This window comes from Erpetoichthys calabaricus, chromosome 4 (genome assembly GCF_900747795.2).
Source record: "Erpetoichthys calabaricus chromosome 4, fErpCal1.3, whole genome shotgun sequence".
Taxonomy (NCBI): domain Eukaryota; kingdom Metazoa; phylum Chordata; class Cladistia; order Polypteriformes; family Polypteridae; genus Erpetoichthys; species Erpetoichthys calabaricus.
Window position 1 is genome coordinate 213,120,036 of NC_041397.2, and position 19,718 is coordinate 213,139,753.

At 37.6% G+C, this 19,718-nt stretch overlaps 1 protein-coding gene and 1 pseudogene across 4 annotated transcripts in view; one reads left to right on the forward strand and one right to left on the reverse strand.

The window, feature by feature from the left end:
* cntn5 (contactin 5) overlaps window positions 1-19,718 on the forward strand; it is a 1,396,083-nt gene that overhangs the window by 528,888 nt on the left and 847,477 nt on the right. The gene's annotated exons all lie outside the window — the stretch shown is intronic.
* LOC114651512 (uncharacterized) lies at window positions 18,629-18,707 on the reverse strand (annotated as a pseudogene).

The window sequence follows — 19,718 nt, forward strand, 5'->3', positions numbered from 1 at the left end:
CCGCCCCACAGTAAAATATGGAAATAGTTAAATTATTTTCAATTATTGCAAAAAAGAATTTATGTTAATTTGTCTGATCTCTTATCTATGTATTTTACAATTTATCAGTAACTGAATTCACAGATATTGACATGCTTGCTTTGCCAAATCTCTACTTCCATTTTAACTTTAAACCCTTTATGACCCTTTTTTTTTAAAGACATACCCCAAAATAAATGTTTATAATTCGACCTATGTCATAATGGAGCTGCAAATGGCTGAAGAGTAGTGAGTACAACACTCCAAATTTTTAAAAGAAAGTATTTATGTGAATAAACACCTTTGTTTACATCAATATCAACTAAATAAAACACAAAATAAATTTGACGATTTAGGGATTTCTGTCCAAAAACTGTTTTTTATAATTCATAACTAAGACATTTTATGAAGCACAACTCTGGAATCAAGTTTCTTTTCTGTCCCAGTCTGTCAACTATCATTGTGCCAAGTTTAAATGTCAAACCCCTTAGAGATGCAAAGTTACACTGTTTGTAAACATTTGCACAACCTCTCAAAAGAAGTACTGCAGTTTTATGGATATTATATATTTAGAAAAGATAAACACACCCAAACATGCACACTGTGTTTCACTCTGAGGCAACAAATAAACAGTTTGTAGCTATATACATACAATTATGTATTCATCCAAACCTTTACTTTCAAAATTATTTTTCATGCCAGTCCTTTTGTTTACCACTAGACACACAGAAACATTACATTTTGTACAGTCGATTGGGGGTTTTGTGCTTCAATTTACACATTTTCTCAAAGGGTGAGGTCTCACATGAAACTTCCGAAAGGCACAGGTACAGCATAACATTTCTCACTAGTACTCTTAGAAACACTGCAGATATTCTATGTTGAAACTGCTCATAAAACTAACATAAGGAAAACATGCAGCAGACAGAGCCCGGGCATGGTAACTGAACTCATGAAGCGTGCTACATGCTGTGACACTTCAAAGTTATACCAAGCAGAACTTACAAATGAGACATAATATCAAGTCCTTTAGCAAAGACGTTGTTCTCAAGAGAATCAAAGCTGTGATCTGAATCTGACTCAAACTTTGTGTATAATAGTACGTAAAAATGAGCTGTCACACAGGCAATTTATGTCCTGTTTTTTACTCACTGCTGTGACTTGTAGTAGAAATGACCAGTCATAGACAAGTATACATCATTGGAATGGTGTGAAACTCAGCTATCCAATGATCATGAGCCTTTCCCTGTATGTGGCTCGATGTAGGTGAGATCTTTCATTAAAGCAGATTCACTCAACCCTGATGAGCTTCTTGCCTTGATATATATATCTTCTTATATAATACACTACCGTGGCTGTTCGTTTGTCTGTCCAGGATTTTAAATCACCTGTAGCTCGTATACTGTTTGAACTATTGACCTGAAATTTGGTAGACATATACTATGTGACGTCTACTATCTGCTTTCGGGGTGATGATTTACCTCCAAGGTTATTCTTCTTTTTATTTTATTTTATTGTAGATAGATAGATAGATAGATAGATAGATAGATAGATAGATAGATAGATAGATAGATAGATAGATAGATAGATAGATAGATAGATAGATAGATAGATAGATAGATAGATAGATAGATAGATAGATAGATAGATAGAATCAACTCTCGGCAGCGGCCAGCAGGGCGGCCATGCGGTGCATGCGTACAGGCGCCGTTCTCATTCCCTACCATCTTCGCCGTCTCTTCCCCTATTTCTTCATATCTTAAATCATTCTTGAGGCAGATTGAACACTTAAGTGCCAGTTTAAGAGAAAAATTAAGGAAAACATACTAAGTAATTGCAACACAAACACTGATTTAATCAGTTTTAACGCAAAAAGATGCCGACGAAAGAAGAGAAGAAGAGGGCTGCTAGGGTTCAGAAAAGAAGAGCTGCTCAGGAAACAGCAAGCGAATCAACCTCTGAGCAAACGAATGCTAAACGTACAGAGAAAGAGGATGAAAACTATCAATGCTCAAGTCAAGAGTATTCCGTGCAGTGCGCTGTTACTGGTATTTTAATAATGAAAGAGAGCATACAACATGTAATCCTATTATTCATTTTAAAGAGGACACCCTTGGGTATCTAAAAGAATGCTTTTGTTTGACTTGTGGATTTATTACAGCTAACACAAACAACTTTTAAATATGATGGTGTTGTTGCTAACAACAGTGCTTTTGCTCATTCATCATATTTGCTCTTAATTGTATGCTATATATACAAGCAGTCCTCAAAATAATCGAAGACAAATTTTTCAGGCTTACTTTAATGGGATTTATTTTCATTAGATTCACTTCATCAAGCACAATGAATCATGTGTTTATAAAATTGACTTCTCATGACATTTGAAGGTGTAAAATAAAGAACATAACATTTTTATTTTCTCTCTATTTATCAAATTGGAATAAACTATACTTTTCCATTTTCTCAAGTTCATATCATAATGACATGGAAGGAACAAAATGGCCAGAGAAGGTTGAATGGTAGAGACATCATTTTAATGAGCAGACCACAAATTAATTTACAGGAGAAAAACTGGTTAGTATAGCTAAAGATAGTCAAAAGGCACATGACGCAGTACATTAGGTTACTCAACGTCTGCACAGTGACACTACAGTGATAGGCTCTGGCTGACCATGACATTGTAATGAACAAAGCAGCTACAAGAGATGGATAGATTGAGGAATATAAAAGCACTAGCCTGCTACGCCGCATAATCACGCCACTTTTTTAATGATTTTTAAGCACAGAGAAAAAAATGAACATTTCAAAAATCCGTAATTTAATAAACCACCAAGAAAAGTAACATTGCAACAATGCATGCTACGAACCAACATACAATCATCGTTCAGTACGCACGGCCTGCTCATGTGCCCGCCCCCCAACGCTTTTGTCTCTGCTACAGTCCACATGCACCTCTGAGCCACGTTGTCTTTTCATTGTTCTTTGCGGTTCCGGCTGCTCTTCTATATATAATCCACCAAGTCACCCTTGGGGGTGTACAAAGGGCAGGGACGTAATCATTGCGAGAGTATGACCCGCACTTACTGGGAATTCCTCGTTCGTGGGGAACAATTGCAAGCCCCGGTCTCCATCATGAATGGGGTTCAACGGCTTACCCACGCCTGTCGCCGCCGGGTAGACACACGTCGATCCATTCAGTGTAGTGCGCATGCAGTACCGGATATCCAAGGGCATCGTAGACCTGTTAATGCTCAATCTCACGTGGCTGAAAGCCACTTGTCCCTCTAAGAAGTTGGACGACGAACGGTTGGCGATCGCGTAACTATTTAGCAGTTGGGAGTCGCATTTGTTTTCAGAATTAACCAGACAAATCGCTCCACCAACTAAGAACGGCCATGCACCACCAACCAGAGAATTGAGAAAGAGCTATCAATCTGTCAATCCTCTCCGTTTCCTGGCCAGGTGAGGTTTCCCGTGTTGAGTCAAATTAAGCAAAATTTGTGTGTGGTGAGTTGTTGCGTCCAGGCACATGAGCAGGCACTGTGAATGCCTTGAGAGCGTGGGTGGACGTGTGCCGGGGAATAATGAGTATCTATATATCTTCTTAGATATAGAAAGCGTCTGATGCGGTGTTTGGTGAATTGTTGCAGTTTGTGAGTTAGCAGTTGTGATGGTTTTACACTCCAGTACATTGCGGTGAACGCTGGTAACAGTCAGGCGGGCGGGCGGGCGGGCAGGTGTTCTCGTCCCATGCTCTTAGAGTTGGTGGGCGTGTCTCTGTATAGGTTCGAGTTGTTGGGCGGTGCTCTGTCGTTTGTATCCCATGATTGGACAACTTGGTGGATTATATATAGAAATGCAGCCGAAAAGAATAATGAAAAGTCAACGTGGCTCAGTGGTGCATGTGTACTGTAGCAGAGACGAAAGCGAGTTGGTGAGTTCTTGCGTCCGGGCACATGAGCAGGCACTGTGAATGCCTTGAGAGCATGGGTGGACGCATGTTCGAATTGGTGGGTGTGAGTTGGTGGGCTGGGCTTTGTGAGTTGACTGACATGGCTATTTTTTACTTATCCCATGGTTGTCTTCTGGCAGTGTGAATGCCTCGAGAGACAGGGTGTCCTTGTTTGGTGAGTTGTTGCAGTTTGTGAGTTAAAAGCTGCGATGGTTTTACACGCTGGTAACAGTCAGGCGGGCGGGCAGGCAGGCATTCTTGTCCTATGGTCTTAGAGTTGGTGGGCGTGGCTCTGTGAGTTGTCGGCGTATCCCATCATCTTAGCATTGGTGGATGGGTCTCTGTGAGTTGGCGGGCGTGGCTATATCGTGCATATCCCATGGTTGTCTTGCCAGTTCTGACGCGGTTGTGTGTCGTAACCGAAAAGAATAATGAAAAGTCAACGTAGCTCAGAGGTGCATGTGGACTGTAGCACAGACGAAAGCGATTTACGGGGTGGTTGGTGAGTTGTTGCGTCCGGGCACATGAGCAGGCAGTGTGAATGCCTGGAGAGCGAGGGTGGACGCGGGCTGGGGAATAAGGAGTGTTGGTGGGCGGGGAAACGTTTTCCATGTTCCTGCAGGACCATCTAAGAAGACGCATGTTTGTCGTGGATGCGAATCGCTGTATGTGCGATATAACATATATACAACTATAACATTTCATTTTTAGCATGCTTTTCTCTTGTATCTAAATGCCTTGTTTTTCTTTTCTGTCTTATTGAAGTACAAGTGAATTCTTTTTTTCGTCCTCTAAGTGCTGCAGTTAGGATTTACTTTTCTTGGTCTCCTTTTTTTTATTACACCATTACTCATTCTTGATGCAACTTTTCTTTCTCTATGCTATCTACACTTCATCACTTTAACTGCTACATCTATGCAATGCTAATTAAAAGGCAGAGCTACATTTATAATAAAGTAATTCAGCCATTTTCTATCCTGCTTAGTCCTGAACAGGGCTGCAGGGGGTGCTGGAGCCTATCCCAGCTAGCATAGGGCACAAGGCAGAAACAAACCCTGGACAGAGTGCCAGTCCATCAGCAGGGCACACACACACCAGCCACACACCAGGGCCAATTTAGCATTGCCAATTCACCTAACGTGCCTGTCTTTGGACTGTGGGAGGAAACCAGAGCACCCAGAGGAAATCCACGCATACATGGGGAGAACACGCAAACTCCACGCTGGGAGGTCCCAGAATGTCTCCTTGCTATGATGCAGCAGCAGCACCGCTGTGCCTCTGTGCCATCCTGATAATAAAGTAATTGATATTTTTTAAATTACATAATGATGCTGGGGGTTTATACATTTTTGGTAGGAGTTGAAGTGCACTTACGCAATGATTAATGCTGTTGCCTCACAGCTTGAGGTCTTCAAATCCCAGGCCTGGTCATCATCGATGTGCAGTTTGCACATTCCCCCTAGGTCTGTGTGTTTTTTTCTCTGGTACTCTTTTTTTTTATCTTTCTTTCCAAAGACAGGTTACTTGGTAAATAAATTGGCTTGATATGAGTAAGTTTGCCCAAGGATAGACTGGTACAGAAAATGGACAAATGAACAAAAAACAGTTGTATTATTATCAAAACATTAGTTTATCTGTGTTTTGTTTCCTCAATGCCTTTTCTCCTTTTTCTCATTTGCATTCATTATACTAAGAGGTGAGAGAATCCAAAGAGACATTTCATCCAACATGGCTAGGAACATTTCTTACTCCTAAAAAGTTACTCCTAGTTCTGGTGGTGAAAGGTTACTGTGTGTTTTTTGTGTAATGTAGCTTCTTAGCTTTTCTTTAGTTAAAATTATAGTCAGATCGACTGCTTCAAAAGCACTGACAGTGAATTAAAGAATTAATAAGAACAAAACAGAAGGCAGAGATGATTAGCCTACAAACAATTTGTACGCTGTCTCAAAAGCAATAATTTTAGAATGGCTGTTTGCTCAAAATCAGATTACTCCCACCAGAAACATGGTTATTTAAATTCTGGATTAAATCAGAAAAACAAAATTTACATGCTGTGCCAAAGACAGTTAGATCCCAATATGCATTTGTTCCTGGCTGTTTGGTAGGCTTTACAATGTTTCTTTGTTTTAACCTGAGCCTATCTCTGTCAGTCTTCAAATATTCCTTACACTTTAGTGCTATTACTAATTTGACAATACTAGATTTAATGTGCCATCACAAAATGTTAATGAATATGCTCAGGGATTTTGTTTCATGATCTGTTTGTTTAATAATAAAAAAAAAAACATTTTCCCTTAGGTTTAGTTCCTGCCTTGTCCTCTGAATTACTGGACTGGCTGCAGCTACCGGTGTCTGTAAATTTTTGCTAGCTAGATACTAAAAAGGAGCAATGCCTTTTTTTCTTTTCTCCTAAATTTAGATTGTGTCTTGATGCATTTATTGTTGCTTTTGGGTGAAACTGTAAAGTAGTGTGATATATTTTAACAACATGATAGCACCCAGAAGTAACCAAGTGTGTTGTTGTTATTGTGATAATGAAGAGATGCATACAATTATTAGTCTCAAACGTTCATGTTAAAGGTTAAACTAATTTACATGCTCCTATTTATTTATGTCATTGTCGCTATCATCTGTAGAGCCACTAGTATAATATTTAAGAAGCTTTCTTTATGTTTTTTTTTTTTTTACGCTATACATCTTTAAGATCAATCTTCTTGTTAAGAGATATTCTTGAATTTTGAATGTATTATTATTTATAAAATTAAAGACCTACATTTTCATTAAGCTGGAAATTAGTATCTGTTGTTTTAAGCGTTCACCTTTGTACAGTTTACTAATTGTGTAAAACAGTCTTAAATGTTGTCTTCATGTTATAAAGTTTATACACTTATAGTCTACAGATTTGTCCTCATTTTAAAACAGAATTACTGAAAGGGAGTATATTCAGATCTCATCTGAGGGAGCTCCACAGCCAAAAACAGGAATTCTCTTAAATTTTTTTAGAGGCTTTAGAAACCTTTCCTATATGATGGCAATTATAAAATAGTCCTGCAAAAAACAAAAAAAAAAAGAAAGTATTTTGCCTGTGCATTGCAGTTATAAGTGTGGACTTCCTTTTACCCTGGTCAAGAGACATCAGAATTAGCTGAAGTACACTAGGGTAGGTATTACAGAATCAGCTCAAATCACAAACACACAATGAAATGCAATTTGTCTCAAAGCCCTGTTGGGACTTAATTCACACAGAAAAAAGGACCCCTGCCTTTAAGAAAACTTGCATTTTTCTCAGGTTTACCAAACTACACTTTGCAAATCTTCCCCCCTTTTTGTTTTCTTGGCTTTTCACCTTATCTCTCACCTCTTCTTTTTTATTATAGTTGGATTCAGTCGTTGCCTACATACAGAGCAGCGAAGATGTAGCTGTTGGCCTTAAATTTCCTGGGAGTGGAGTGGAAACGGCATAAATTTCTACATATGGAGATGATGTGACTTAATTTAAAAAAGAAACAGGGACCTGGCTGTGTATTTTGAGATACAGTATGTGAGTTTTTTGAGATGGCCAAATAAAGACAAAGTCCAATTTGATTTATTTTGGTAAATGGGCAGAAAGGACTGACACATCCCTAGATTTCAGGTAAATCAGGAATTTATCTGAACCTTAGGAGTGATTTTTTTAGGAAAATTGAGTGGGAAGAATTAAGATTATTGATTTGAAACTCATGCAATGGAAAGAAAGAAATGTGTCTTTTCTTGGAGAGTCCCTAGTTGTTAAGGCTGATGTCCTGCCCACCTGCCTCTACCTGGGTAGATTAATAATAATTTTCCATTTTGCAAGTGGAGGGAAATATAAACACATCATACATATTGATATGGAAAAAGAGGTAAATGAAGAGGGCAAGAACATCGTTAATAACCAACTGAAAATATTTTTTATGCTGTGACCTGTAAAGCTTTTGAGCCTGTGATTTTTCACAAATTCCAGTATTTGACATCCTTCTAGTTGAGAGATATGAGATTTGTAGCTGTCTGGTACAACAAGATTCTGAGTGGTGAGTATAGACCATCTCATTATCAGTATGTGGTAGACTTAAAGCAGAAGAATAAGGCTTTCAAGGAAGTGTCAGTCTGCAAGGATTACGGCCATTTGTACAAGACAGTCCAAGATGAGGAATTTGGTGGAAAAATTGATGAAACTGAGGGAGAGACAGAACATATGGGTCAGAATTTAGTGCAAATGTTTTGGGTAATAGAACAACAGATCCATGAGAGAAACAATGCATAAGCGAGGGCTCACAAAAATGAAAACATACCCTCATCAAGGATGTAAGGAAGAAACAATAAGACATGTACTTTGGGAGTTTGGGTGGGTACAGTGTTATGGACATTTGAAAGTGATTTCAGGCTGTCTTTGTTTTGGTGCATTAGTCCTATGATTTAGTATTAAGGAGCAAGAGGACAGAGAAGCTTAATAAAAGACATACATTTTAGGTTTAGTTTCTGATAAGCTGGGTTAAACTGGGAATTTGGAAGGCGGGATGGAATTTGATAAAATTATGGGTGCTGAAAGAGATAAGAGGAAGGTTTCAAAGAGATATTGAAAGTGGAGTTTTGTTGCCGGCAAAGAGAGGCGAAAGGAACTGCTGGATGGATGTGCTTTTGAGGGTTGGAAGAGTGAAGAAAATAAGACATTGATATTTAAGAAGCTCTTTTCCTGATATGATGTAATTTGTGTTTGAATAGTTGTTTTTTGCACAGGTTTGAATTTTGAAGTAAAAAATAAAATCTCTAACCTTTAGCATAATGTGAGCTCTCCTCCTTGCCTGTGAGACATTATATTCTGTCTTCCAACTCACAACTCAACCTTCTTTGCAAATATAACTTATGTTTTACATTCAGGAAAACCCTGATGTCACTTCTATGGTCAGATCACTCTACAGAAACTCATGGGACCTCCAAGCCACAGATGCTTACCAGTATAAAAGAATTAGACTTGACACACTCAAAAGGGATTGGGGCAGCCACCCGTATAATTTCCCAGACTGCAAAATGAGTTTGAAAGTAGCACTGATGGTTGGAAAAGATGGCGGTTTTAAATGTCCAGACAGGAAGTGGCGTAGTGAACCCAGAAATGATGTAGTTTTGGGGTTGCCACTGGAAGTGACGTGCTTCTGGGCGCCGGAACCGGAAGCGACATGTTTCTAGGCGCCAGAACCGGAAGTAATGTCTTCAGAGTTGGATCAGACAGGCTTTCACGTTTTTTTGTCTGCAGACACAACAGAAGAAAGGTTAGTGCACCCCACCTCCCCCTGGCCTGCCGTGAAATTACCCTTACTTGGTCCATACAGCTCAACAGACACTAAAGAATGAGCCTATGGAGAGCTGTTCTTACCTGAGCTTTCCTGTGTCCTTCTAATTGCTGGTAGAACATAGCTTGCAATGCAGAGCATGCCTAATATTACTTAACATAAGGCACTCATGGTGAGCTTAGTAATACTGCCTTGATAACACTTGATCATACTTGTGCTTCGTCATTCTTATAGAAGATCTACTTTATTTAGCCTGATTGTTCCCTTTTTTATCCTCTTACTGACTGGAAACTAAGTCTCTGGTTCTCATAAAATCCATAATAATAATAAAAAAAACTATATTTTCTGTTTCATTAAAAAAGAAAAAAAACGTTAATGGGTATTTTTTTTTCTATTTCAGAAGACAGACAGGTGCAGATTATTGAGTTATATACATATATTGGATTAATTAGAAAATAATGCAAGTGGGAAAAAGTAGTTTTAATTAGAAAGATAATAATGTTAGCATGCTATGCTTATAAAATATAATTAAAAATTAAATTGGAATAACCTGCTGCACTTTGCATAGTACTGTTAATGAATTATTCCAACTTTTGAAATGTATCCTGCTTAATAATACTGTGATAAAGAAAATACTTAACCTTGTCACAATATAAAGGCTGCTGAACCTTTGACTTTTACATAAATGGATATTATAAAACCTTTTTCTTTTTCTTGTGCATTGTGTATTGTAGAGTAATGTTGCTGAGTATGTAAAAATCTAGTTTATTATTTTCTAGGTTCAGGTTTTTTTATCTTACCTGGGTTTGTTAGAAATAGGAACTTATCCAAATCGCCCTGGGTGTAAGAAAAAAGCCAATTCATGCACACACATACATGCTTACTCGGCCAGTTTACACTTAGCAAATATTTTATCATTTATGTCTGCTTTGAATGCTTTAACTTGTGGCAACAGTTAACTGGTTGTATTTCATCACATTCTTTCAGTGTAAGGTCTGCTTGCTTGACACACACCTTTTGTTTTATTAAACTTAATTTATTTCCTGAATTAGTTTATTACTTTATGTAAGGTCATTTAAGTCCTATAATAGCTTGGTAGAATCATCGTGACGCAGGTGTAAAAAGGCGTGCTCTTCTAACTTGGAATGAAATAAATAAAAAATGTACATATTTTATCATAGCATTTGTAAAAGAAGGAGTAAATGAAGTGGTGCAGGTAGAAGTAAAAACAAAGTGAGTGTGTAGATTTTAAAATAGAAGAGTCAGTTATGTCTCAGGCCCTCGATACATTTAAAACCAATACCAACCCTGAGCCTGACTAAATTTTACTGTAGTGCTGAGAGAAATGAAAAATGCTACTTATGAACATGTGTTAAGCATATCATGACAGTCATTTTATTTAGGAGAAATACCTGATGACCAGAAAGCTTCAGGTGTGACTCCTGTCTTTAAGAAGGTTAACAAAATGAAGCAGAGTAGTTATAGATCAATAGGCCATACTTTTATCTTGTACAAAATTATAGAACTTTATCATAATAAACCTAATCAGAAGATAATTTATATGAAAATGACATACTAAATAAAAGGTTTATGAGAATAATATCCTTACTATTCAACAAATGTGTTACACTTTTTTGAATGGCTGATAGGTGTAATAAACAAAAGTAAAACATACAACATGGTTTACTTAGATTTTCAAAAAGCCTTTTATACCATTACACATCAAAAATTAGTTTTGAAACTAGATAATATAGGAAATTTCAAGCTGGCTAATTGGCAAGGCAATATAACAGGAAAATGTTAATATATGTTAAATAAATGTTAATATAATATGTACAGATAACAGGAAAATGTTCTACATAAATTGAGGTAATTAGAAGGGTCCCTTTGGGTTCTGTGCTTGATCCGCTACTTTTTCTATTTATTGGAGATATAGATATATATTCTGGTATAGTTAGTGAACTTGTCAAATTTTCAGATCACATTTAAATTGGAGGGACACCTATCCAGAAAGCCTCAGAAACAATTTAGATAGATAAGGGCAATCTTTAAAAAGGGGACATAACTCTTGGAAAGAGCAATGTAATGTGGTGCAAAGTGCTTCATGTAGGTGATGAGGTGATAATCTGCTAAAAAAAATTAAATGTTAACAATAACGCAGTATTTTCATCATCTAGGCCTGGCATATTCAAATGGCGGCTCAAGGGGCACATGCAGCCGTGAAGCAACCTTCATGTGGCCCAGCCCGTGGTCCTGCCACAAACACAGAGAAAAGAGCCTCTTCCTGCTCTTTTACCATTCACTCCCCTTTCTCCCTGATCCTGTCACTCATCTCCCTGTAGGAGGGTAGTGCTGCCACCTCGCAGTAAGGAGATCATGGATTGGCGTCCCGGGCTCTCCCTGCATGAGAAGTGAAAAAAGCACAATATAAATGAAAATTATTATTATTACCAAAATATTTATTTTATTTCAAAAGTGAAACAAATGTTATTGTTAATACTGTGCACTGTTTTGTTTTTATGCACTTTGAGATGTGCCTAGGTCAGATATAAGCAAAATGGTTATTTTTTTGTATTTCAAAAGTGGAAAAAAGTATTGCTGCTACCTCAGTTTCTGTTCAGTTATAGACATTTTGTTATTTTTTATACATTTTTTGAAATGCCTGTGTCAGATGTGACCAAATTTAAAAGGGAAACAATGTATAAACATTACTTGTTTTCCAATACATTCGTGTTGGTTTAAAAATTGTCATTATCTGCTGCTAGCTGACTGCTGAAAATGTCTGTCCCTGCCAAATTTCTTGGTTTGAACATCTGGCCTAACAGAATTTGTAATTGAATAGCCTTGACCCAGGCAATGTACAGAAGCAGTTCAATTGTCAAGTAAAGCATTAGGCTATAAAAAAACTAACATAAATCAAGGAATGTTATGCATAGATTATGTAATATGCTACTAAGACTACAACTAGAGTACTAGTATGCAGCTCTGGTTACCACACTAAAAACAGAACAATACTAGAACTTGTGCAGAAAAGTGCAACCAAATGCGCACTGGAACAAAGGGGACTGTGCTTCTCTGAGAGGCTCAGGTAATTAAACCTCTTTAGTCTTAAGCAGAGAAGGTTGCTAGGGGACCCAATCCAGATCTTCAGCTCTCTCAAAGGCATTAATAAAGCTGATTCAGCAGAAGTCTTTCAGTTGAACAGCTAATTACACATTCAAAAACACCAGTGTAAATTAATTGAAGTACATTTACTAAATGTGTAAATTAACTGAAGTACATTAAAGACCGAAACTAGGAAGAACTTTTTTGCACAAAGAGTCATGGAAATCCGGAACAAACTACTGAGTCATATAGTGAAAGGGGAAACCTTAACAACTTTTAAAAATATCTGGTTGAGATATCAGTGCAGCTAAGGTATTAGCAGACAAAGTGAGCTTGATGAACAAAATGGTCATCTGCTGTTTGTCAGATTTCGTATGTTCTTATGGAAGTTACCATATCTCTCTACATGAAACATTAGCCCTTTTGTGACAGCAATGAGATATAATTACGTATTACGTCTTAAAAAGTTTCTTGCTGGGGCCATGAAATTACTGCTTTTTCAGTGAAATAAAGCTATATATTTAACAGGTAACTTCTAAGAAAACAAAATGAACCAAAAAGTTTGCAGTATGGAGTTGAGCTAACTTGCGTTAAATATGTATTTAACATACTGGTAAGAAAAGGGCATGGAATTAAATAAAACAAACTTGATATAAATATAGAAATGCCATAATTGGACTATTATATTAAATAACATTAAAAAAATAATAGACAAATTAAGAGAGGAATCATAATGATCATGACATAGAAAGTGTACAAAGAAACGGACAGAGAGATAGTATTTGCTGGACTGTATAAGACAATTGGGCCAACAGTGTACATAAAATATTTACTTGTTTTACTTAGTGAGTCACAGGTTGAAATTGAAGAAGCAAGTCCTACTGACTTAAAATTGGCCAAGAGTAGGTATAGGTGTGTGCCTGAGTGAACCTTGTGATGCATTGGTGACCTCTCCTAGGCTGGTTCTAGGAACTTCTCTAGGAAATCATTTTCATAATGCTAAGTTATGATGGAACTAAATTTTTACAGTCTTAAGAAATACAAAAACAGCAAGATACTTCATAGTAGAAAGTGTTTAATTAAAACAAGTACTTGGTTTTACCTTTCAAATGTGGGCATTCTCTTTTGTCTGTCACTGTAAGAAAATCTCTTAATCCACCTATCCATCTATTTCCAAATCTACTTTTCTATGTGCAGGTGATGTTTATTCCTTGCAGCATTCCGTGCAAGGTAGGAAACAACCCTCGTTGGCTCATACATACACATCTGTTCATTTATTTAATTCTGTTCCCTTACTCTTTCAAATTTGTCAAAGCATATAAATGAGTGGTCTGTGTAAGTATTCCATTCATTCTGCGACTGATTTGCACTCTTTTTCAGTCAATCAACCAAATAAAATTTTTGCTTTAAAGGCAAATCATTATTTTCATGTAATTTGTTTGTTTATTGATGAAAAAGTGGCTTAGTGATAAGTACAGCTGCTTCACGGGGTCCAGTGTTTCGGGTTTGAATCTTTGGCTGTCCTCCTGTGTCCTCAAAGCTGTACAAGTTAAATTTCCTAGCAATTCCAAAAACAGCCTTGTGTGGGTGTGGGTGTGAGTGAGCCCTTCGACATACTTGCTCCCTGTACAGGGTTGGTGAAGCTGATGCTGCTAGGATAGGCTCTTTTCCTCTGTAATTCAGACTTGAATTAAATGGGTCTAAGAGTATTTTGTTATACTGTATTATGTTACTTGGTCATATTGACAGGTCAAGTTATTTTATCTGTCAGAAAATTTAAACACATACTCAAAAAAGAATAACTGACCACTGTAAATATTACAGGAAGGTGCTAGATAGTAACAGTACCATTAGTTAGAATTATTTGTGGAAAATCTCTGTACAAAACAGGAATAATATGAACATTGATTTTACTAAGAATACAAATTGTTTATTTATGCAGGTGGCTAAAATTATTGCCTAAATACGCAAATTAAGTAGGACAAAGCAGCATTGCTAATTTGCATCCCTGAAAAATGGCTATATTCAAAAGTCTGATGCAAATGATCTTAAATGGGCACAAGATCCAAACAAAATATATGCAGAAAAAGTATTACCTTATTAGCATTTGTAAATTAGATGGTGTTATTTTTGGAACCCCACGGGCCCACTTGCCCAGCAACTTCACATTCAGACTTCAGTGGCTGATATTTACATTGTAGCCTTCACCTTTTGGTCTTAAAGGCACAATTAGACAGAGTTTCATATTAGTTTGCTGGAGTATTATGTGACAGTTTCAGGAAAAGATAAATGGCCTGGAATTATTCCAAAGTATATATTTTATTCTAGCTCTGTTTCACATTAAAATAAAACCCTACAGCCATATAGACAATTGAGACTTTGATCATCATACATGCAAACTTGAATTATTCTGCCAAAATGTACTTTAGCAGAGATGTACTAATCAATACTGAGTTATTTTCTCTTACTGACACACTTGCATAGTCTCATGTTGTTATTTCATGGGGCAGCTGTCAAATGGTTGAACTGACAATTATGAATTGTTATTAAACTTGAACTAAATCAAGCAGCAAATCTGGAAAAGCACTAGACAGAGGACACGGCTATTGTTTCTTGGAGTGTCACATCATTCAAATGTACTTTCTGTTTCTTGCCAAAGATTCATATATTTTTCTTTACCAGTTCATACAATTAAGGGAAAATTTTACAATAAATTTAGAAAAAATATTTGTCTTAATGAAGAATAACTTGAGCAATTTCCAGCAATATTTTTATAATGTAGCCGTTCTTAGCCCCAAATTCATACAATCTCTCATTAAGATGTAGTTTTCATCCTGTGACTGTTCTTTATAAACAGTAATTTAAAAAGGAAAAAGAAACATATTCCTATATTTACTGTCATTCAAAAAAGACAATCATTTCGTTAACTACAAAGATAGCCAACTTCATGCATTACATTTGTAGTTATGTAATGTGATGTGGACCTAGTACTTCACCTGTAGGTCAATAAAGTGAACAACCTTGATGGTTAAGGTAAAAATAATATTTTATTTCATTATTTTATATACTTACAGTCCAAACAATTTGCTTTATAGTGACAAATCATATAGAAACAAGCAGCTTAAGCACATTAAACATTACATGCATACAAATATTCATATTTTCAGTGCAATTTACTTTATCTTTATAGCTAACAACATCCAAATATATATGTATGATTCATGCATGACACTTTACAACTTTACAATCTCAAGCATATAACACGAAGCTACACAACCTGGAGAAATTAATGCAGAGTTCAAACTTTGGAAATTAATACTGAATATAAGGAGCATTTTCTTTGTAAACATATTATTTAATTCAACACAGAGTTACATAAATATACAAGTATATTTATATATAAAGGCATCCATAAGTCTGATCGCAATCTGATTATTTGGGTGGTTACCTACCCGGCAACACTTGTGGTTAGTTGGCCAGTCAGCAAACATGCCCTCTCGGTTCCGAGAAGCAGATTATAGGCATGTTACACAGTACCTGCCAAATAATACAAAGAGCACTCGTCAAGTGTTTCACCCTATCTGGGGTTCATCAAGTGTTCTTACCTTTGTTTCACCTTGTGAGGATCGAACCTTGGATGTCAGCGCATGAGGCAGAGCCTCAGATGTTGCATGGCTTATTCGCTTACTTGACAGGGTATAGATCCGAGTTTTACATCCATAGGTCTGATCTCAATCTGATTGTTTGGGTGGTTACCTACCAGGTAATGCTTGTGGTTATTATTTATCCATTGTTTCACCTTTCTTTTGCACATACAGCCGTAAACACTATACACTTGTCCAATACTACAGCTTTCTTTCCACAAAAGACAGGTTGTTCTGTTTTGACTAGTTAATAAGAAGTGTAGAAAGAGAGTTGCAAGCCTAAAGTATCACATCCTAGTGAGCTGAATGACTTCCAGCCTGTCGCTCTGACGTCGCATGTGATGAAGACCATGGAGCGGCTGCTGCTTCATCACCTGAGGCCACAGGTCATGCCCTCGACCCTCTGCAGTTCGCATACCAGGAGAAGGTGGGAACGGAGGATGCCATCATCTACATGCTATACCGATCCCTCTCCCACTTGGACAGAGGCAGTGGTGCTGTAAGAATTATGTTTCTGGACTTCTCTAGCGCCTTCAACACCATCCAACCTCTGCTCCTCAGGGACAAGCTGGCAGAGATGGGAGTAGATTCATACCTGGTGACATGGATCGTGGACTATCTTAAAGACAGACCTCAGTATGTGCGTCTCGGGAACTGCAGGTCTGACATTGTGGTCAGCAACACAGGAGCGCGCAGGGGACTGTACTTTCTCTGGTCCTGCTCAGCCTATATACATCGGACTTCCAATACAACTCAGAATCCTGCCACGTGCAAAAGTTCGCTGACGACACTGCTATCGTGGGCTGCATCAGGAGTGGGCAGGAGGAGGAGTATAGGAACCTAATCAAGGACTTTGTTAAATGGTGCGACTCAAACCACCTACATCTGAACACCACAAAACCAAAAAGCTGGTGGTGGATTTTAGGAGGCCCAGGCCCCTCATGGACCCTGTGATTATCAGAGGTGACTGTATGCTGATGGTGCAGACCTATAAATACCTGGGAGTGCAGCTGGATGATAAATTGGACTGGACTGCCAATATTGATGCTCTGTGTAAGAAAGGACAGAGCCGACTATTCTTCCTTAGAAGGCTTGCGTCCTTCAACATCTGCAATAAGGTGCTACAGATGTTCTATCAAATGGTTGTGGTGAGCGTCCTCTTCTACGCGGTGGTGTGCGGGGAGGCAGCATAAAGAAGAGGGACGCCTCTATCTATCTATCTATCTATCTATCTATCTATCTATCTATCTATCTATCTATCTATCTATCTATCTATCTATCTATCTATCTATCTATCTATCTATCTATCTATCTATCTATCTATCTATCGCTAAATACCGTATGGTGATAAATTGTAATATCTAAAACTGTGCCATGTAAAGAGTTTGCCCTAACCAAACAACAATGACAATAACCACTCTCTCTGATTATACACACGTTATGGTTCCCCAGTTTAGAATATCACTGGAGATGTTCATGGTGAATTTGTCTGTATTGGTTATGGATGCATGAAAGAGTTTTGTTGTTCCATTTTCAAGAAACAACATACTAAGTTGTTTCAATTAAGAAAGTATGACTAACATTTGGCATTTGAAGTACTTATAAAGGATTCTTCCATCTGTCCATCTTAAAACACACTTAATTTAATTATAGCACTATGGGGAGACTGGAAGTGTTGGGTATAATGCAGGAAAACAACCCTAGATAGGACAACAGATAGGATTTATTGTGAGCAGATTTAGAATAACCGTTTCATCCAACATGCATGTCTTTGTAATGTGGAAAGACTTCCATCCAGGACCAGCCTCCAGAAAACCTGAGACCGTTCTTCTAGAGGTATCTATAGTGGCCAAAGGTGTCTCTACTGTCCTGAGTCCCATGGGCCAATTAATACCCAAGTCACTTGTGCCCTTTAGTAATAGTCTACCACAGGGACTCTCGGTTGCTACCTACCATATTGAAAAACTTTTTTCTATTATGAACTCCCCACTGCCATTCTACTACTCTCTCACCCACTTATGGTGCCATTCTGACTATACCAATATGTTAATGCCAGCAGTCGGTATAGACTTTACATAGCTGACATACTGATGCACAATCCAAGGATTGTCTCTACTATACAGATCCAGCTCCCCACACCTCTGAAACTGAATTAGGTACTTAACTTGTATCAGTGTTATGTAAAATGTGAGAAATTAATTTAAATGAACTTTTTTCATATTAACAATTAGTAATATTCTGATATCCATCCATCCATCCATTTTCTAACCCGCTGAATCCAAACACAGGGTCACGGGGGTCTGCTGGAGCCAATCCCAGCCAACACAGGGCACAAGGCAGGAACCAATCCTGGGCAGGGTGCCAACCCACCACAGGACACACACAAACACACCCACACACCAAGCACACACTAGGGCCAATTTAGAATCGCCAATCCACCTAACCTGCATGTCTTTGGACTGTGGGAGGAAACCGGAGCGCCCGGAGGAAACCCACGCAGACACGGGGAGAACATGCAAACTCCACGCAGGGAGGACCCGGGAAGCGAACCCGGGTCTCCTAACTGCAAGGCAGCAGCTCTACCACTGCGCCACCGTGCCGCCAAAAAAACATGGTTAGAGATGCCACGAAGTAGGTGGCAATGCCTTAACCGTATATGTGTTGTAAGGCCGATATGTATTTTTAAATAGTTTTTATAGCAAAGAAAAAGCAAATCCATTAAGCATACTTTAACACTACAGAAATATGGTAGACAAGCTAATAGGTTGGAATAGTATTTTGCAAAGAAAAATGGAACATACTGTGAAAAAAAGTAGAGAAATCCCATCTGGCATGTGTATACATTGGATTATTTTGTTAATGCTAAAGCAGAAGCAGATTTTCTTCTATAGCATTTTTAGAGAAAATCTCAAGTACAGATCTATTCTTGTCAGGTGTTGTATTGTCAGCATTTGAGCTGCCAAAATATGATGGTAGCTGAAAAATAAGAATATAAATCTTGCCAGATATAAACTAAAAATAGGAAACATCTAAAAAAGTGGTTTAGAATTAGTAATAAAGGTGTTACCTTTTTCCTGTATAGACTCCCAAATGACTGACACACTTTTGCCAATGTGCGATTAGCATTTCTGTTCTTGCTTAACAGAATGTTAATTTATTTATACATTCATTCATTCATTTTTTCAAGCCTTGTTATACTAAATAAGAGGAAGGCAGGGTCTATCCAGACAAAGCTTAGTGCAAGACAGGAACTGACCATAAACAGGAGGCCAGTGCATTACAGAGCATACTCACCTAAATCCTCACATTCAGTTAACAGAATATTCCAAAATATAAAAAATTACATATTCATTTCATCTGTTGTCTTTTTTACAGCTTGTGAAATGTTACTTTCCAAGTCATGAAATAGGCACAGAATATCACTTAGAAGAACATAGTGTTAACAGTGAAATGTTTTATCCAAAAATGAAGGGACATTTTTGACTAACAACATAATGACAGAGATCTGGAATTAGCACCTGATAATTGGAAATATAAACAGGAAAGGGCCAACATGATCAGTCACAGTTTCTTATTTTAGGGATAATATCAGAATCAGAAGTTGAAATTCTGAAATTCTTTAAATTTAAATCTTTCATTAAAGAGCACAAGTTGTTTTCCCTTTATTTGTTTTAGAGTTCAAATGATATCAGT